Genomic DNA, 20,854 nt, shown 5'->3' on the forward strand with positions numbered 1-20,854 from the left:
CTATTAGCTGGCTCTTTTGTCATGCTACCTCTTTTATTAGGTCTGAGAGATTTTTTTCCCAGGCTGCAGCAGGTAGCCTATAGCAGTGGCCTGGGGAGAGGAGACTTCACTGAGATATGGGCAACAAAGATGAGAGACAAATTGCAATGACAAGTCTGTGATGATGGTATCTTGTGAATGATGTAGTGAAGGGGGGAGGGAAGTCATTGCCTCCTGTGCTTTGTACCCAGAGAACATTTGTCCAGAGGCAGAGCCCGTATTCTTACAAAGAAAGGCAAGGTGAACAACACGCATCCTGGAAAGCTATCCAAGACAACATCTGCTTTCTGTGCCCAGGATCCCGAGCTAATAAGCAAACTGCTATCAGAAACAGAGGATAATAGAACAATGATAAAAATATATAACTATAGAAGACAAGGGTGTGTGACATTAGAGATTTGACTAAAGGCTATGGAATGAAAAATACCTTCCTGGTCTGCCCAGAAAGAGGACACTATCTGTGCTACTGCATTTTGCTGGACAGACAGAGACTTTGCTGCACGGCCAGCTGTCTTATCAACTCTTTAAAGCAATGTAAATAAAAGCATATAAATACTGAGCCTACAGGTCAAGAATGCAGTATGCAATTTTAGTGTCTCTGCGACTATTGGATGATATGCTGTGGTACCGTGAATGTCAGGCTCCACCTATTCACAGCCAGCAGCAGGGTCAGGGCCAGAATGGCCTGGGACATGTGATTATAGTAAGGATAATGAAAGGTAATATATAATTGTTAAGTGAAAATTATTTTATTTTTCCTGATACTACCAGAATTACTCAAAAGGTGAATTAAAAAATGACTTGTACTATGCCTTGCTGTCTTCCAGTTAGCTTCATGATACAACTGAGGAGGTTGACTATAATCTAGAAAGCCCTTTGTGGGTTGAGTCATCAATCTTTTATAAAGACTGCCTCTCCCCCTCTGTGAGGTTTGCCCCATCAAAGAAGATCTGGTGGGACACTTGAAGGTTCCATGGTTTGTATATATGGGAGCTCGGTTAGCCATATCCTCTGATGGTGTAAATCAACAATTGAAGACAATGGGGGTATGCAGATTTGCACCAGAGAATCTGGCCCTGTGTTCTTGTGGAGGGTCTTCCGCGCTAAAATCCACTACTCCCTTGGACAAAATTTAGGCCTCAAATTTAGGTTATCTGAAAAATTAAAGGGCAAACTTTTGAGAATCACATTCTCTACCAAATACTGTCCTGCCTGTCAATTAACTAAACAGGATTTCACCTCTAATGTACATTCACCCTTTGTTTTTATTCTGATTGATTGAGCCTCTGGTCATTCTAATCCAGACAGAGCTATTGATGAAATTCCAGTCCATGTCCATGCTTGGCTTTATTTGTGTTACATTCTGCACACTTAGCCAATGCTTGAATGCTTGTGTGGGAGCGAGTAAATATATGAATACACTACTCCCTTTACCTCACAGTTGCTGGTTGGGGAAAAAAAGAATAAAGTACCTGGGGGGAGGTGAGGTGGGGTGGGGAGGACTGTGAGGGGAGGAAGACAGATGGGAGAAGGAACATATGTTACCTACACTTTTCTCTCCCCAGTTAGAGTACTGATTTCCCCTTTGGTTTCTATACTTCCGAGATTAAGTAGGAAATTGGAATGAACTCTCTTCCCCACTGCTACTCTCCTATGCTCTCTCATGGCTGGAAAAAAGCAGATCCTCCCAAAAGCTCATTTTCCTTCTTCTTAATTAGACCATTAAAAAGATCACTGACAAGTGTGTGGTTTTGGTGGTTTGCTTTGTTTTGTTTATTCATCATCAGCTTTGAATATTCTGAAAGCTGGTGAGTTGTAAAATACAGACATCTCCTCATTTGAGTCTTCCTCCACCTAACTCTGTTCTTCATATCCATTTGATACATGTGTGAAATGGATAACCATGGATCAATCTAATTTAGATTTGAGTAAGAATTTTTAACTTCAGTTATATATTATACACTGTCTCCTGCCATCTTTAAATCACTTCCCACTACAGCTGGTTGACAATTGGTCAACCAAATCTTTTTTTTTTTTTTTTTTGCCAAACAATGCTGATTCATCAAAAATTTGCATGGAAATATATCTGTTTTGATGACATTTTCATCAGGAGATTTCTCAGGTCCAGGATGGAATTTCTGGTCAGAGAGAGAGAGCAAGAGCTACCATGTCATAGAATCATAGAATATCAGGGTTGGAAGGGACCTCAGGAGGTCATCTAGTCCAACCCCCTGCTCAAAGCAGGACCCATCCCCAATTAAATCATCCCAGCCAGGGCTTTGTCAAGCCTGACCTTAAAAACTTCTAAGGAAGGAGATTCCACCATCTCCCTAAGTAACGCATTCCAGTGTTTCACCACCCTCCTAGTGAAAAAGTTTTTCCTAATATCCAACCTAAATCTCCCCCACTGCAACTTGAGACCATTACTCCTCGTTCTGTCATCTGCTACCACTGAGAACAGACTATAGCCATCCTCTTTGGAACCCCCTTTCAGGTAGTTGAAAGCAGCTATCAAATCCCCCCTCATTCTTCTCTTCCGTAGTCTAAACATCCCCAGGTCCCTCAGCCTCTCCTCATAACTCATGTGTTCCAGTCCCCTAATCATTTTTGTTGCCCTCCGCTGGACTCTTTCCAATTTTTCCACATCCTTCATGTAGTGTGGGGCCCAAAACTGGACACAGTACTCCAGATGAGGCCTCACCAGTGTCGAATAGAGGGGAACAATCACGTCCCTCGATCTGCTGGCAATGCCCCTACTTATACATCCCAAAATGCCATTGGCCTTCTTGGCAACAACGGCACACTGTTGACTCATATCCAACTTCTCGTCCACTGTCACCCCTAGGTCCTTTTCTGCAAAACTGCTGCCTAGCCATTTGGTCCCTAGTCTGTAGCGATGCGTTGGATTCTTCCGTCCTAAGTGCAGGACTCTGCACTTGTCCTTGTTGAACCTCATCAGATTTCTTTTGGCCCAATCCTCCAATTTGTCTAGGTCACTCTGTATCCTATCCCTACCCTCCAGCGTATCTACCTCTCCTCCCAGTTTAGTGTCATCTGCAAACTTGCTGAGGGTGCAATCCACACCATCCGCCAGATCATTTATTAAGATATTGAACAAAACCGGCCCCAGGACCGACCCTTGGGGCACTCCACTTGATACCAGCTGCCAAATAGACATGGAGCCATTGATCACTACCCGTTGAGCCCGACAATCTAGTCAGCTTTCTATCCAACTTATAGTCCACTCATCCAGCCCATACTTCTTTAACTTGCTGGCAAGAATACTGTGGGAATACCGTGTCAAAAGCTTTGCTAAAGTCAAGGAACAACACGTCCACTGCTTTCCCTTCATCCACAGAACCAGTTATCTCGTCATAGAAGGCAATTAGATTAGTCAGGCATGACTTGCCCTTGGTGAATCCATGCTGACTGTTCCTGATCACTTACTCTCCTCTAAGTGCTTCAGAATTGATTCCTTGAGGACCTGCTCCATGATGTTTCCAGGGACTGAGGTGAGGCTGACTGGCCTGTAGTTCCCAGGATCCTCCTTCTTCCCTTTTTTAAAGATGGGCACTACATTAGCCTTTTTCCAGTCGTCCAGGACTTCTCCGGATCACCATGAGTTTTCAAAGATAATGGCCAATGGCTCTGCAATCACATCCGCCAACTCCTTTGGCACTCTCGGATGCAATGCATCTGGCCCCATGGACTTGTGCATGTCCAGCTTTTCTAAATAGTCCTAAACCACTTCTTTCTCCACAGAGGGCTGGTCACCTCCTTCCCATGCTGTGCTGCCCAGTGCAGCAGTCTGGGAGCTGACCTTGTTCGTGAAGACAGAGGCAAAAAAAGCATTGAGTACATTAGCTTTTTCCACATCCTCTGTCACTAGGTTGCCTCCCTCATTCAGTAAGGGGCCCATACTTTCCTTGACTTTCTTCTTGTTGCTAACATACCTGAAGAAACCCTTCTTGTTACTCTTAACATCTCTTGCTAGCTGCAACTCCAGGTGTGATTGGCCTTCCTGATTTCACTCCTGCAAGCCTGAGCAATATTTTTATACTCATCCCTGGTCATTTGTCCAATCTTCCACTTCTTTAAGCTTCTTTTTTGTATTTAAGAGCAGCAAGGATTTCACTGTTAAGCCAAGCTGGTTGCCTGCCATATTTACTATTCTTTCTACACATCAGGATGGTTTGTCCCTGTAACCTCAATAAGGATTCTTTAAAATACAGCCAGCTCTCCTGGACTCCTTTCCCCCTCATGTTATTCTCCCAGGGGATCTTGCCCATCAGTTCCCTGAGGGAGTCAAAGTCTGCTTTTCTGAAGTCCAGGGTCCGTATTCTGCTGCTTTCCTTTCTTCCTTGTGTCAGGATCCTGAACTCTACCATCTCATGGTCACTGCCTCCCAGGTTCCCATCCACTTTTGCTTCCCCTACTAATTCTTCCCAGTTTGTGAGCAGCAGGTCAAGAAGAGCTCTGCCCCTAGTTGGTTCCTCCAGCACTTGCACCAGGAAATTGTCCCCTACTTTTTCCAAAAACTTCCTGAATTATCTGTGCACAGCTGTATTGCTCTCCCAGCAGATATCAGGGTGATTGAAGTCTCCCATGAGAACCAGGGCATGCGATCTAGTAACTTCTGTGAGTTGCCGGAAGAAAGCCTCGTCCACCTCATCTCCCTGGTCCGGTGGTCTATAGCAGACTCCCACCACGACATCACCCTTGTTGCTCACACTTCTAAACTTAATCCAGAGACTCTCAGGTTTTTCTGCAGTTTCATACTTGAGCTCTGAGCAGTCATACTGCTCTCTTACATACAGTGCAACTCCCCCACCTTTTCTGCCCTGCCTGTCCTTCCTGAAAAGCTTATATCCATCCATGACAGTACTCCAGTCATGTGAGTTATCCCACCAAGTTTCTATTATTCCAATCACATAATAATTCCTTGACTTTGCCAGGACTTCCAGTTCTCCCTGCTTGTTTCCCAGGCTTCATGCATTTGTGTATAGGCACTTGAAATAACCCGCTGATGGCCCCTCTTTCTCAATATGAAGCAGGAGCCCTCCTCTCTCACACGCTGCTGCTCGTGCTTCCTCCCGGTGTCCCACTTCCCCACTTACCTCAGGGCTTTGGTCTCCTTCCCCCAGTGAACCTAGTTTAAAGCCCTCCTCACTAGGTTAGCCAGCCTGCTTGTGAAGATGCTCTTCCCTCTCTTTGTTAGGTGGAGTCCGTTTCTGCCCAGCACTCCTCCTTCATGCAACACCATCCCATGGTCAAAGAATTCAAAGCCTTCTCTCCGACACCACCTGTGTAGCCATTCGTTGACTTCCATGATTCGACGGTCTCTACCCAGGCCTTTTCCTTCCATGGAGAGGATGGACGAGAACACCACTTGTGCCTCAAACTCCTTTATCCTTCTTCCCAGAGCCACATAGTCTGCAGGGATCCGCTCAAGGTCATTCTTGGCAGTATCATTGGTGCCCACGTGGAGAAGCAGGAAGGGGTAGCGATCCGAGGGCTTGATGAGTCTCAGCAGTCTCTCCGTCACATCGCGAATAGCAATAGCCCAGTGGCCAAAGCATTCAGCTTGGATGGGAGACTCAGATTCAAGTTCCGGCTACAGATCAGGCACATCCCAGTGACTTAACCAGCAGGCCACCGAGTCAGTTTCTCTCTCTGCCCTAACTAATATTTAGTTATTTATACAAAATGGAACAGCTCCAACAGGAGAGACTGAAATACTGACTCTATAGCCCAGCTTCAATCCCTGCTTTGAATTAGGCAGAGCAAGGACATGAACCCACCTCTCCCACATCCTGGGAGTCGTTAACTGCCCTGACCATTGGGCAATTGGCTGTTCTGGGGTGGGTGGGTCTCTCTCTCACTCTTGTGTTTTTTGTTCTGATATAGAACCAAAATAAATTTCAAATCCTCAGTGTTTCACAAAACCAAATTCTTGTTTTCTAGCAAGTCCTAGTTCCCACAGACAGACATCTCTTTCTCTGCTTCAATATGGATGGCAATTTATTCATATCTCTGCCCATATCTGGGATAACAACTACTGTCTTCTCTAAGATGTCATATTAGGAAAGAAATTACTCCCTTCCACAGTTTTTTTTTTAAATTACACCTAGTAATCTTCTCGCAAGTATTTTCTCCAGGCTCTAAAATACATTTGCTACATATCTCACATATCACCTTATTGAAACTGATCCTGGAAACCAATTTTCTTGAGGGTTTTGTGCAAGACAAATGTTATGATGATACTCATTATCATCATCAGACCCAATGTGCTTTAGAACCATCTATATAAAACAGAGGGAGTTCTAAATGAAGGGTTTTAAACAAAGTGGTTTGTTACCTGCGATTACAATAGGAGATCATTTCAAAATGAATTAGACATAAAAGGAGTCACATGTGATTTAAGAAAGAGTCTAATGTGGTAGCATACAGTAGAAGTCAAATGGAGGTAGTTTGCATTATTCAATATACAGCTTCTCACTTTAATCAATGTTGTTAAAACGAATTGAAAAATGAATATTTTTATATTCTTTCATAACAACAAAAGTCAGTGTGAAATTCACGCTTTTACAAAGTGTCATCACAAGACCCATGCATCATTTAAATCCCAAGTGTGTCCTAAGTTAAAGGCTGAATAAGTACATAGTCTTGCGCTAGTCTTTTGCTCAGAGGCCCAGATCCACAAAGAGACTTAGGTGTTGCAACATGCAGTATTGCAACGCCTATCCTTTAGCTACCTAGAAAAATCACTGAGAAAAGAACGGAGTCCACAAAGACCAGATTAGATACCTACAATGTAGAGGGAGACATGGTTACCTAAAAAGGTGATCCACAAAAGCCAGCACGATAAGCAGCAGGCCACCTAGGCTAGCCAATAGGAGATGCTGAAGACAGGTGTGTATCCTAAGCCCCACCCCGCTCATGGAGCTAGGTGCCTAAGTCTGGGCTTCAGGGAGCTGGCTATCTCTGCTTGTGATCTACGAAGGGGAACCCCACTCCTGCAGTCAGATGGCTTAGGTGCTGGTGTTGTTTCTGAATGAGTTAAGTGCCTGCCTTACTCCACACAAAATGTCCAGAGAAGGAGGCGGCAGTGGTTTCCTTCTAACTTTTATCCCAGTGGTTACAGCATTCACTTGAGATGTGGGAAGCTCAGGTTCAATTCCCCTTCTGCTTAAGAGGGAGAAAGGATTTAACAGATGTCTCCTACACCTCTCACATGAATGGTCTAACCTCTGGGCTACAAGATAGTCTAATATGGGTCCCCTTCACTCTCTCATTCTGAAGCTGCTGCACTTGGGATAAATACTTAAATAATCATTGGGCTGGGGGTGGGAGCAGGAGAGAGTCTGGCACTTAGCTTACCAACATGGGATGTGGGAGACCTAGGGTCAAGGGCCCCGGCTCCTATGACTAATTATTATATGAAAGTGGAACAGCCTTAACTGGCGAGATTAAGGAAGTCCTATATCAGAATAAGCCACAGCTCAGTGGTTAGAGAACTATTCTGAGGAGTCATGGGAGGCCCCAGGTCACATCCTCTCTCCCTATCAGGCAGAGGGGCCAATCAAACCTGGGTTACCCACATCTAGGGTTTAGGTGCTTAAATACCTTTCTGGATCTGGGCTTGAGTGAATTTCACTCAGAAATTATAGGTTGTCTTCTAGATATTCTGATAACACTATAAAGTGAAATATATAAAAATCTGTTGCCCCCATCTCTTTTGGGTCTATTTATTTACCAAATGAAAGTAATTTATATGGATAATTCCTATTAATGTGAATAAGAGTTATACATATAATTATCTCAGACAACAATAAGAATATAGCCTCACATTCTGTGCTTCCAATTTCTCTAACTACTATATTAAAATAATCAAATGTCACTTCAGAGAAAAAAAAAAGCTCCAGGACATGCCCATTTACACATTTCTTCCATCTCTAATCTCTATGAATCTACTATATCAATTCAAGATCATTTTGTCAGTGTGATTCAGCTAACAGTCAACAAGTGGAAAAGTAATCTAAGAAAAAAATCAATTTTAAATTGAAAACATATTTGTCCTTGGAGACAAACTGATATGATAAACTACATGAATGTATACAGATGTACATGCTCTCAAAAAGAGTTCTGCATTTAGAAGATAGTTGATAGATATTTTATGATGAAGAAATTGCTATTTGTAAGTACTCTTATATAGGACCTGATTTACCATTGCACCCACTTTACACTGGTAAGATGGGCAAAGTGGCTGTACAATGTTGATTTGGTAGCACTTTGCACAGGCATTTATGATTACACAAGGTGCCAGGCAATGGAGAATAAGGGCCATTGTCCAATTGTATTAATAAACATGAGAATTCACAACTTCCCAAGATGTCTTTTTTCTTTTTTAAAAATAAATGAGAGAAAGCACCATTTCCTGTGGATCAGTTTAACTACTTTCCCCCCTACTTCTGTACTTATTCATGTGTGTTACAGAATGGTCAACATATGTGAACATTTGATAAAGGATCTGATTAATTGAAAGAATGTAGACTTTTGTAACATGGCCACCTAGCTACTAGGAACTTGCCTGACAGACTACCAATTCATGCCAAGTGTAAATGAGCACCAACCAATCATTGTATGGTAATGATTTCCATTTATTACCTGGAATGGATTCATGGTAGTGACCTAGAGGTGAAAGACTACATATCCCATTACCAATTTCTGAGTCATCCAATTCCCCATCTGAGACATTAATGTTCCTCTTTTATTGCATAACTAACAACGCAAGTACATTTAGGAATAAACTGTTCTCCATACAACTAGAGGAGCCTAGGGATTTAATACAGGTTTGAAACAAAACTATGTTGAGGCAAACTAACATTCAATTCACGTGGTATATTACTTTAAATAGAAGGAGCTATGGCTTAAATGAAAGAGGCAGCTCTAGACAGCTACCCTTTCACCACAAATAGGTTGCTGACATTAGTAGAGTCAGTGAAAACTACTTATATTTCAAAGGTGAGAAAGTGAGAATGAGATACAGCAGTTATTCACTACTGCCCTCATTTCATTTGCCTCAGAATTGAAAACATCCATAATTGCCCCTTATGTGACCACTGATTAACAGGTCAGCTTGAGAGGGTGTAAAGCCTGGCTCCAAAGAATTGTTTACACATAAGTGAACAGATGCATCCCTCACCCCAAAGTTCTAGAGACTTACATGAAGGACACATGCTCTAGCCCACCCACAGAAACAGGAGTTTGAAAACTTGATTGCTCTAGTGAGCAAAGAGATGCTTCTTTCTTTATACAGTATGTTAGGAATTATTAATTTTAGTTACATTTCTCTTCTTGACACTATTTTATAAATGAATCATTTTGCATATAGCCCTTGCTGTTTGCTTCTCCTCATAATTGTTACTTTATAGTTGTCAGCATTTGTCACACTACATTGCCAATGCATTGCATTCCTGACCTGGAATAATAACCCTCTCATATGATCAGGGGACGTTTAAAGTTCCTCTCCTCATATAGTTCACAGTCTCTTATGAACAGAACAATCAAAATTCATTGCCTAAAGGACCTTCTATTGTTGGACATTCAAACTCATTTGCAGTCATCACTGGTTTGGGCTAGACTTAAGTGCTACAGTATCCTAAGAAGCTACAGTTGACTCTGGTCTGTGTATCACCTTGTCCTTTGGAAGTTGGAACATTAAAAGGATAAAACCTCACTGCTGAGAGCTACATTTGCACAAAGTACCATTTTGCTGCTATGAAATGAGGCTGTATTATAACTTCAATATACTCAACTTAATAACCTCTGTTACATAGCACAGTATTTCATTTCCCCCAATTAACCCTCACAGAAAATGGTGAATATTCAGTATAATTATTTTCAAGTTAGCAAAACATTTCCTCCATAGCTAATGCTAATGGCATTCAATGACTAACTATTTAGGAAGATAAGTCATGAAGCCAGTTCCCCGGGACATACAGTAGAGTACATCTTGAAACTAACTACCTGATGAACCCCATAAATAATAAGGTGATATTGTACATTTCAGTTCACTTGCCAAAAGCATAGACTAATCAAAAGACTGAATATAGTTCTTGTATATTCCATACAGCTAACTTCATTTCTTCAGCATGCAAATAGTTAATTTTGGATCCACTGCACCATATAAAGAAAGGCAGTAAACATCCTCAAGACTTTATGTGGGTATAGAAGCTACTGGGGCTTGGCTGGTGTCACATGTGGCTCTCACAGAGATTCTTGTAACATACACAACCTACACAAGACTGTGAACACTGTACGCATATTAAGCCTGATTTCTGTTGAAGGGTTCCTTCTTGTTGCACTGTCCACAGTTACCTAGGAATAGCTCCATTAACGAGCATGGGGTGAGAGAGAAAAATTACAGTATAAGGAGATTCAGGCATGTCTTTTACAGTTGTTGCTGCTTCTGAGGTTTCTTACTAAAAGAAGAAGTCCTGTTTTTCTTCTGATTGTCATATTATGTGACTGGCCTAGAAAACTAGAGGTGAAGCCCATTGTCTGGATTATTTTTTGTCACAATCAGGGCTGGCCTTACGAGTGGGTGACTGCCCAAGGCACCGTGGTCAGGAGGTGCTGCAGTTCAAGAGGCAAGGAGAGGGGTGGGCTTGGGTGCGAGGTCGCCAAAGGGAGCTTGGGGCAATGAGAGGATGGGGAGCCCAGGGAGGCAGTGGGGGTCAGGGATGCCAAAGTACAAATTCGCCCAGGCCTCATTTTCCCTAAGGCCGGCCCTGGTCAGAATATGTATGAAAAGGTTCTCTGAGAGTCAGGTTTGTAAGAAGACAGGGACAGTGAACGGTTTTTTAAGTCGATCTAGAATAAATAAATAGATGCAACTCAAAATGCTCCCAGTCAGTTAAGGCCATTGTACACATAGTCCGCTCTCGTTTATGCTGTGTATTAATATACTGGTCTATGAAATGTTCCGTGTGGTAGCAGAATATCCCAGGAGCATATACACAGTTTAATAAAAGTTTATCATCTTTTCTAAGTGCCAGGAAAAAAAAAGCCTCAATTTATTTTGTTCCACAAATATAAAAATTCCTTATTTTCATCCATCCTGGCTTGAAGGGGGAAAAAGTAGAACTTCACAGCTTCACCATGCCCTAAAACAATGGGTTCCATTGTTTTTTATTATGTGGATCAGACTCTAGCAGGGATATCATTTTATGATCACCTTCCTCCCAGTCTGCAATTATGCAGATCCTTTGCAAACCACCAGCAAGTGCTTCCAGAGCACTATTTGGGAACCACCATCCTAAAGATTATCAGACTTGAGCTCTGTCAGACCAGTGCCAGGAGTCAATCTCAGGCCAAAAAGGCCACCCCACTGAATACTCTCTGGCACCAATGCTGAGATTTTACAAGATATCTAAAGGATTTAGTTGCATATCTTCCATGTATTTTATCATAAGACAAGAATTTAAATCCACGAGATTGCTTTGAAAAATTCAGCATAGGAGTTGAAAGCTGGGGCCTGGTGATTTCAAGTACAGTAATATATACCAGAAGCAATCTGGATGCCAGTGCAATTCCTGAAGAACGATATAACAAGTTCTCTACAGTTAATAATGCCTAATGAGTCGGCAGCTGATTGGTTTCAAAGGTAACTCCTGGTAAGCTCATTGCAATATGCATTGCAAATGTAGAAGTCACAGATTCATAAGATATTTAAGGTCAGAAGGGACCATTATAATCATCTGGTCTGATGTGCTGCATCACATAGGCTACAAAATTTCATTATGTGATTCCTGCATCTAGCCCCCAAACTTCTGGTTGAGCTACAGCAAATCATTCAGAAAGACATGCAATCCTGTTCTAAAGATTTCAAGTGATGAAAAATCCATCACATCCTCAGATAAATTGTTCCAATGGATAGTTACCCTCATTGTTAGTCTGAATGTATGTACCTTTAGTTCAGCTTCCAGCCATTCCACCCACATGCATTGTAGGTACTTATAGACAGTGATCAAGTCATCTCTTAAACCTCAGTTTAGTTTAATCAAAAGAGGGTTTTTAGTCTCATTGTAAGGCAGGTTTTCCAGACATTGAATCATTCTTGTAGCTCTGCTCAGAACCCTTCACAGTTTGTTAACATCCTTTTGAGAAGCATAGGCACCAGAACTGGGCATAATATTTCAGTAACCATCTCACTAAATACCATACACAGTAGTAATAACCCCCCGCCCCCCCACCACACACACACACACACACTTCTACTCAGTATTCCTCTGCTTGTACATTTAGGAATCACATTTGTTCTCTAAGCCACCGACATTCATTACTGCGGTGAGGTCTACCACAAAAGAAAAAAAGTCACTAAAGCCTAGCTAGGCAGAAATGACAAAAGATGTTCTTGGCCACTAATGGCTCCTGGAATTCCAGAAGCAGCCAGAGTTGTAAGAGTAACCTCTAGATTGGAAACTTTGAGGATGGGTGTACATTCCCTCAATATACTAGATACATGTGAAGCTTGTATCTTCATATGAGCTCATATCTTGTCTTTCTGTTAAATGCTTCCTGAGATGGCCAACGCCAACATTACCCCTTATAAACACTAGAGGAATGAGCATAACACACCAAATTGGTTAACCGTAACCCTTTAACTTTGTCATTATTTTTCATTAAACTGAGTGTGGTATGGAAAGATGATTTGTGTGCCATGGCCATAGTGTGACAAATACAACAAGAAGTAGTGATATTCAAAAGTAATGAAACAGGTTAAGTACTAGTTTAGAAGCCTTTCTACTGTGTTTGGAAGGTAGCTCTCTCCCCAGATAAGCAAGGCTTTGGGCCTGATCCTGTTCTATGTGGCTGCATCCCTGCTCCCATACAGCATTACTTTAATAAGGTAGCCACATGGAACCACCCAAACAGAACAACTTGCAAGATCAGGGTCTTAAATTGTAAGTGCCTTTATTTTTAAGGGGTGTTCTTCACAGTAATAGACAGAATAAACTCCCAGGCCAAGATTTTCAAAAGTAAACCTCAATGCGAGCTGCTGGGTTATCATTACTTTTGAAAGTCTGGCCACTTAGTTGTGGATTTAGGAGCCTAAAATTAGGCTTTTTTTTTAAAAATCCTGGTCATGATGTTCAGAGTACCAATTTGCTTTGGCCCCATTTATACCAAGTTTGGAAAATATAGTGTAGCACCTTTTTAGAAAACCATGCTTAAACATATTATGTGTCACGTTAGGTTGATTTCCACTAGGGAATAGAAATAGAGTCCATAACAATGTTTGTAAAATGTCTAAGCAAGCCAAAAAACCTGAGTTTCCATCTTTGTATCAAAAGATATGTTTAAGTACAATTCTCTAGGAAGGTACTAATCACGGTTTCCAAAAATCAGGGTAGACAGATCACTACAGTCAAAACAAATCAGTCAGTCAGTTTGTATTGCTGGCTTTAATATACAAGATACAACATTCCTTCAAAATCACCGGACATTAAGAGTGTGTTCTTTTCAATTTTTCCAGAGCATCATCCCCTCTAATGTGGGATTTGTCTTCTCATTTGGGAAACAAAATTAATAAAAGAGAGAGACATGCCAATAGTTTTGCTTATTCAGCAACATTTTAAACATAGAAAAGGAAACATACTGCAAAATATGAATTTCAATATTGAAAAATCCTGTTTCTCACTCTTAACACTCACTCATGAAATGTTTGGTATAAAGGATAAGGGGTCTTTTCACTAATGTGTTGTTTTGAACACCAGGTATAGCAGAGAATTCAAGAATGTACATAAGAAGTTGAGTTACACAGGAAGATATGAAAAAAAACTTCAAATTTTCTTATTCACAAAATCGTACCTCTTTCAAAACTAAAGTTTTCCCACCATCAAATATACACTTAATGGATGGAAAGACTAACAAAAACACTCACTTCAGGAAATATTCTACAATTATTCATGGTAAAAACACGGCAATATATTTTTCCAAAACGTAGGTGGATAAAATATTCCAGCTACTGAAGTGGAAAACAAGTTATTAAAACATGTATCAGTGTTTTCAGGAAAGACACTGGTTAGGATTCACAAACTGATTTAGAGCCACATTTTCAACCAAGTCTCTAAACTTTGTGGACATAGCAATTAAAAAAAATACATAAGATATATCTCTGTGTGCTTCCAGATATGTGTATGTAAATACCAGTTTGAATGAGGGAGCAGATGTGCACATAGATTTTACTTACACATATTCAGAGGTCTAGCTGAAACTATGACCCTTATTCTTGCAGTTGTTACAACAGTATGTAGCAGTACTTACCATTGGTGAGGATTTTGATGTTCTTTTGCTCCTTTTTGTTTTCTTGATCCACCTTCTTAACCACTTCTTCATGCAATTCATATGCTTCAAAGCTCTATATTAGCAAGGAACATTATCCCACCTTTCTGAGGTTTCCATCCTTTCATACACAACCCTCATCCAGGAGAGAATTACATGTACTTGAGATTTAATGTCAATTCATACTTGGGAAAATGTAAATTCCTGAAAAATAAAGAGTAATTTTTTATGAATGATTTAATCTTATGACATTAAAACAGGTGTTAACAATAGTAAATACAAATAAATTCACACCCAATTTTTTTCTGTATTTTTGGCAAAAATTTGACCACTTTCACTTAATAAGATATTACAATCATACAAGGTACTGGTTGGAAGTAAGGAGAAGCATTTCCAGGGGTCAAATCTGTCCTCATATATATACGTGCAGAGCTCCCTGACATGGCCCTGAGTGCTTACAAAAAGTTGAAAGGAGAAGACTCTGTGGCTCAAAAGCATGCAAATGGCTCTTGCAATGAACTGTTGGGTTTGGCCAGCTGTTTGTACAGTTATGGAATGTTAATCATCAATGAAAGATCTTTCAGATGGCCTCAGAAATATGGCACTATTTCACTTTTCTATTCAGATATATTATTGTATACAATGGTGTTCTGAAATTTCATAGTGTTTGGAGTAGGGCAGCCAGTTGCTTGGTGAAGAGATTTTATATTCCTCCTGATGTCTGCACTCATTAGGAGATAATTACCTTGGGCTAGATCAATCCCTTTAACTTCCAGGAGAAGAGGGGTCTGAGATGTAGTCCCCTAGTGAGGGAACAGAAAAGGTTGAGTCATGGCTGAACAACATCTTTCTTTTCCCCCTGGACACTGAAGAATCACTACAAGCTCTTTCCTCTTCATTAGTTTAGGAGTATGTTCAAATTAGGAAGGGGTAGAGCTTGGATCACCTCCAAAAAACACTCCTCCCACCTGAGTAAATGGTCATCTGGAAACACGAGATCAATCTCATTCCTGGCCCTTCTAACCCCCTCCTTTAAAGGATCTAGACCCAGATCCATAAGAGGATTTAGACATCTAACTCCCACTTTAATGCCTAAATCCAAAACGTAGCTGCTCTCAAGAGCCTCAAAACCCCTGCTCAGCTGCTGCCACCTAACTCTGGAGTGTAAATTTTCACTGTAAGAGTCCCTGAGGTGCCTAAATTTCTGCCTGCAACCTCAGGCAGGTTCCTGGACACCTATCACACACCTAAACCCTTGTGAGATCCTCAAACCAGGTGAAGATAGGCAGGGGAATGCCTGTTTTGCCTGAAGGGCCCAGTTCATTAGACATTCTCAGAATATGCCTGACTCCACACAAGAGAGCCAAGAAGAGGGTGGTGGCCTGTATAACTTTCAGCCCAGTGGCGAGGGCATTCTCCCAGGATGTGGAAGACCCCAATTCCAACTCTGCCTGATGTGGCAAAGGGCTTTGAACAGGAGTTTTCTGCTTCTCAGCTGAGTGCCCTGATGACCACTGGGACATTGGGATAATTTCATATGGGCTTTTCTCAGATAAAAGCAACTGATATTTCAACAGCAGCCACTCTGCTTGTCAACACAGCCCTTCAATTTGTCAACCATTAAAACATAAAGTGGGCAGCCAACACTTTACACACATTTAGGCCCCATATCTGAAAGTGCTTCAGCATATTCATAACTCATATGTAGCCCTATCAATCTCAATGGGAATCCCACAAACAAAGTTGCAAATAGCTGAAGTGTTGGCAGGATCAGACTGTCAGACCCAGATCCACAAAGGTACTTAGACACCTGAACTCTGGATTTATGTGCTAAATCCCAGTTTCAGGCACCACTGCAATCGAAAAAACTCTCCCTTGGCTGTCACCTATTCCTGAAGACACCAAGATTCACTCAGTGCCTAATTTCCACACCTACTTCAGTTTCTGCATCTGGTTAAGTACTTTGCTGCCTCACTCTAGGCACCTGGATGTCCATCTCCCACCTAAGCCCCAGAGGGGTCCACAAACTGTGGGAAGATCGTGGAGGAGAGCCTATCTCGTCCAAGAGACCTATTCAGTACGCAAGCTCAGAGGCTGCTACTGACAACCTTAGACTGTTTAGCCCAGTGGTTAGTATACTCAGCCAGGATGTGGGAGACCTAGGCTCAATTTCCCCAGCTTCTTAAGGAAGCGACAGGATTGGAACAGGGGTCTCCCAAACCTCTCAGTAACATGATTGTACCACTGAGTTATGGGATACTCTGACATAAGAGTCCCTCCTGTTGAAACTGCTCCACTGTGTATAAATAATTAAAGAATCATTGGAGCCAGGGGAGCAGACCCAGTGTCTCTCACTTCCCAGGTTGATACCCTAAACACTAAGCTATAGTGTCACTTGCTTCCATCCCCTAATGATTTTATTCATTTAACCCAAAGTGGGACAGCTTCAACAGGAGGGATTGAGAGAGCCTTACTCAGACCACCCATCAGCTCAGTGGTCAGAATACCATTATTCAAGTCCTTTCTTCCCCTCAGAGGAGGAGGGACTTTAACCTGGGTATTCCAGGTGAGTACTATGAGCTAAAAGTAATAAGGGTGGTAGTTGCAACACCATCTACCACCATAAGCTGCTGCTGCCACCATTTTGTGTAGTCAGGCAAGTGCCTAACTCATTTCACAATAAATAACACAGGGACCTAAATTGCCTAATTCCAGGTTTGTGAGATGGGTGGAACTTAGGACATTCCCCTCTTGTCAGCAGCTCCCACTGGCTAGCTTAGGTGGCTTCCTGCCTAGCATAGTGGCTTTTCTTAAGTACTTATCTCCCCCCATTCACTGCATAGGGAGGCTGGGTCCCTCACTCAGGTTTTGTGGCTCACAGTGTTGTTCCTGTGATTTTCCCTTTGCGCTTTACTGTTTCTGAGAAAACAGGGAACCTCACAAGCTCTTGTCTTTCTTTCACTAAAGCCTGTCTCTTTCTGCAACTCAGAGAGAGGTCTTGTCTACACGTAAACATGCATTGGTTGAATTAAATCAATTTAAAAACACAGCATTAGTTAAACTAGGTGCAAGTTTGTTTATAACCAAGGCCAAATATGATCCCTCTTCATTTTGTTGCATTCACTTTTCACCTATGACCCAAAGCTATTATTTAGACTAAACGTGTAATGAGTGTTACTGTTTAAACCAAAATACTGATGTATTAATCAATATAATGCAGGAAATATTATCTCTCCAGTTAGATTCTGGAGCAGGATGATTCACAGTGGTTTGTCAGTTCAAGAACAAGGTCTATGGGCAGAACTGTATAGGGATGCTTGCACAGTATTTGACTGGGTTATAGCTGACGCAGGGAAATACTTTTAGCCGTCTCACTTTTACCTGTACGTTAAATTAAGCCATAATTTAAAAAAATAAACAAATCCCAAAGTGACACAATTTTTCCTATGCAAGTTGAATTATGTTGATTTACACGCATTAAGAATCTGGCTCATATTGTGGAGTGTTAATGTATAAGGGATTATTCTAGTGATTTTTCTTTCACAGCTGTAGAAAAACAAAATATTTTAAAATGAGCTACTTTTATTTTGTTTCCTCTTTGCTAGTAATTATCTCTAAAATGACTACTTTAAAATATAATTTCTTTTCTGGTAGAGTTTTCACTCCTCTTTAAACAAAAAAGTCTTTACAGTAAATGTATATTTCCAAAGATTTGGTCCTAAAACCAATTAGGAATGCTATCCTTTTCAAGCAATCTATATTCTTTTAAATGAAACAAAATGAACCTAGGTTTACCCTGTACAAAATACTACTGAAGACAGCACCTGAATGCTCTGTGGTAAATCCTAATTAAATCAGGGTAGTCTGTAATGTGATTCAGACTAAGGAACATTAGGTGCCATAGTTTCTATTTGTTCTAGATTCATGAACCATTTCAAAACTTATTTTCCCCTCCTAATGAGCTAATGAATGTTGCCTCATAAATCTTAGACTGAGTGTGCTTTACTTTGAATTATTTCCATATTCACTAAAGAGAGTTTAGGAGCAAAGTTTTATCTTTTTTCTTCTTTGGGAAAGTAAGAAATGACTGATGATCTAGTTAGAAATTATCTCCTCACTTAGCAACACTTGAAACTGCCACAAAGATATCTGGTTTTAGCAACAAATTACTGTGGAGTACATTTCAGGGGGAAATAAAGAGACAGTACCAATGACAGTGCTAAGAGACCAAGCACTTTAGACAGGTAGCTTAGAAACAAAAGCAATTAGGTTTCTAAATGTGCCATTGCCTTCTGAAATTCTTGAATTTGCTATTTGTTGAATGAAATCTACCACTATGATGAGATTCTGTTAGGTGCTCAGAGTTCTTAGTGCACTGAGGTATTTAGAAAGGACACTGCAAGGTTAGGCACAGGAAGTTTTGGCAGTACACTTATTTATATAGAGATTGTCACCTATTAACATTGTTTGAAATACTGCACATTGAATAAGTATCTTTATTATTTTCTTACATGCTGTAACACTGATGTGACACTGAGAAGAAGTGGAAGTGACTTACAAAATACACACTACCTTCACATAACCCAAACTATCTAGTAGTTGCAATGCCTACCATTAAAGTTAATGAGGGCCTGAATCTCTTTGACAAACAGATACCAATAAAGAGACTTAATATCCAAAAACACGATTTTCAATCCATGCACCACTTAACACTCTCACACTTGTGAAATTTCCCTACCACACCTTTGTTTGGCTACATCATAGCCTATTAGCCTAATGTTCATGCTCCCCTTGCCTTGTTCTAGGACAGGGGTCTCAAACTAAATTTACCTTAGGACCAGTGCCAGGGCTCGAATCCTCCCACCGGGCCAATGTCACTCATACCACCCAAAACAACTCTTCCCCCCATCTGCCTAAAGCTCGGGGAGGCAGTTTGGATGTAGAAGGGGTGAGAGGTTGGGCTCTGGGAGGGAGTTTGAGTCAGAGAGGGGTCTGGGGTGCAGGCTCTTGGAGGGAGTTTGGGGGCAGCAGGGGGTATGTGGGGAAGGGGTGGGGGTGCAGGTTCTGGGAGGGACTTTGGGGGCTGGGGTTATGTGGGGCTCCAAGGAGGGATGGGCCAGGGGGGCCTCCGCATGCTGCTGCCCCCAGACACCTCCCCGGCAGCGTCCCATTGGCTGCAGGGGCGCTCGGGGCGGGGGCAGCACACGGAGGCACAGTCCCACCCTGCTCCTGGGCCGCAGGGAGGGGCCGGCAACCACTGGAGCAAGCAGGCGGACGCCTCTCAACTCCACTGCGCTGCTGGGGCCCTTGTGGGGGAGCGCCTGGGGGCCGCAGGTGGGGCCAAGGGAGAGACCCGGTCCCAAAACTGCTGGAGTCTCGTGGGCCACACTGGGGAGGCTCGTGGGCTGCAGATGGCCCACGGGCCAGGAGTTTGAGACCCCTGTTCTAGTGGTTTCTATATGGGCTTCAAGCTCACCTGCAAAAGTATCTTTCTACAGCCTGTTACTCAAATATCGAGGTGATGTGGATATGTGTTTTAGGATGAATTTATTATGGGCTCAGCAGTTGTTTTCCACCAGTTCAAAAAAAACAAATTCTCTCCCCTGCTCCCCCAAAAAGCGATAAAGAACAAGAACGAAACCCTTTGCAATTTCCATTCATACAAGGGGAATTTTTTTCAAATGTGACAGCTGCCCTCTTGGCTGACACTGCAGGCACTGAGCTGCGAACTTCCAGAGCTAAAAGTTAAATTACAACAATTTGAGCTAAAGCACTCCTGTTAGAGCTGTACCATTCTCATATCCTCTATATGACTGGTCATAGAGTGGGATCTGTAACACATACTCACTAATGGGTTACATCTATTAAAAGACTCTCATCCCAAGTCACTGAGGCCAACAGCAATTTGAAACCTGGATGAATATTCATTATTTTTGCCCAGCTTACAGGGACTGAACCAGGGTCTTCCAGAGTTGAAACACATTAACTACTATACCTTGAGCTAAACTTCTTTTGACATTACACAGTCATATAATCTTCAGGTCAGGCACTGACAGGAAACTGTAACACGCTCACCAGTGGGTTACACAAACACTTCCTGAAGCTTTATGAGTGAGTTAGGGCCACACATATCTTCTCTTTTTGAGCTCTTTCTCTCTATAGTTGTGAAAATTGTCAAGCAATAGGGATAGATTCACTAGGAGGGAAAAATATAAAATCACTAAGTGGAATTTAGGCTTCCCCCAGCATTTTTTTTTCTTCTATGTAAATCAAATATTTGTTATATTTTATTAAATTAGGTCAGCATTTTAAGGGCTGGTAATGATACAACACAAATTATAATATAGGTACAATTCTAGAATTGTAAGAATATTAGTGTTTGAGAATATGGTAGGACTGATCAGATTTTGTTCACTTTGCCATATTATTTTTCCTCTAATCCTTACTTTTTCTTTCTCCTCTTCCA

The 20,854-nt window shown here is 41.6% G+C and overlaps 1 long non-coding RNA gene across 4 annotated transcripts in view; it reads right to left on the minus strand.

Annotated features, from left to right (window-relative positions):
• Nucleotides 1-20,854, minus strand: part of LOC141988239 (uncharacterized) — a 289,482-nt gene that overhangs the window by 135,262 nt on the left and 133,366 nt on the right. For 3 of the 4 annotated variants that reach the window (XR_012639707.1, XR_012639708.1, XR_012639709.1), the window contains one exon: nt 14,371-14,592. This is a non-coding gene — a long non-coding RNA (uncharacterized LOC141988239). Of the gene's footprint in view, nt 1-14,370; nt 14,593-20,383; nt 20,515-20,854 lie in introns of those variants that run through there. The other variant, XR_012639710.1, reaches the window with a different exon arrangement.

Source organism: Natator depressus, chromosome 5 (assembly GCF_965152275.1).
Source record: "Natator depressus isolate rNatDep1 chromosome 5, rNatDep2.hap1, whole genome shotgun sequence".
Classification (NCBI taxonomy): Eukaryota; Metazoa; Chordata; order Testudines; family Cheloniidae; genus Natator; species Natator depressus.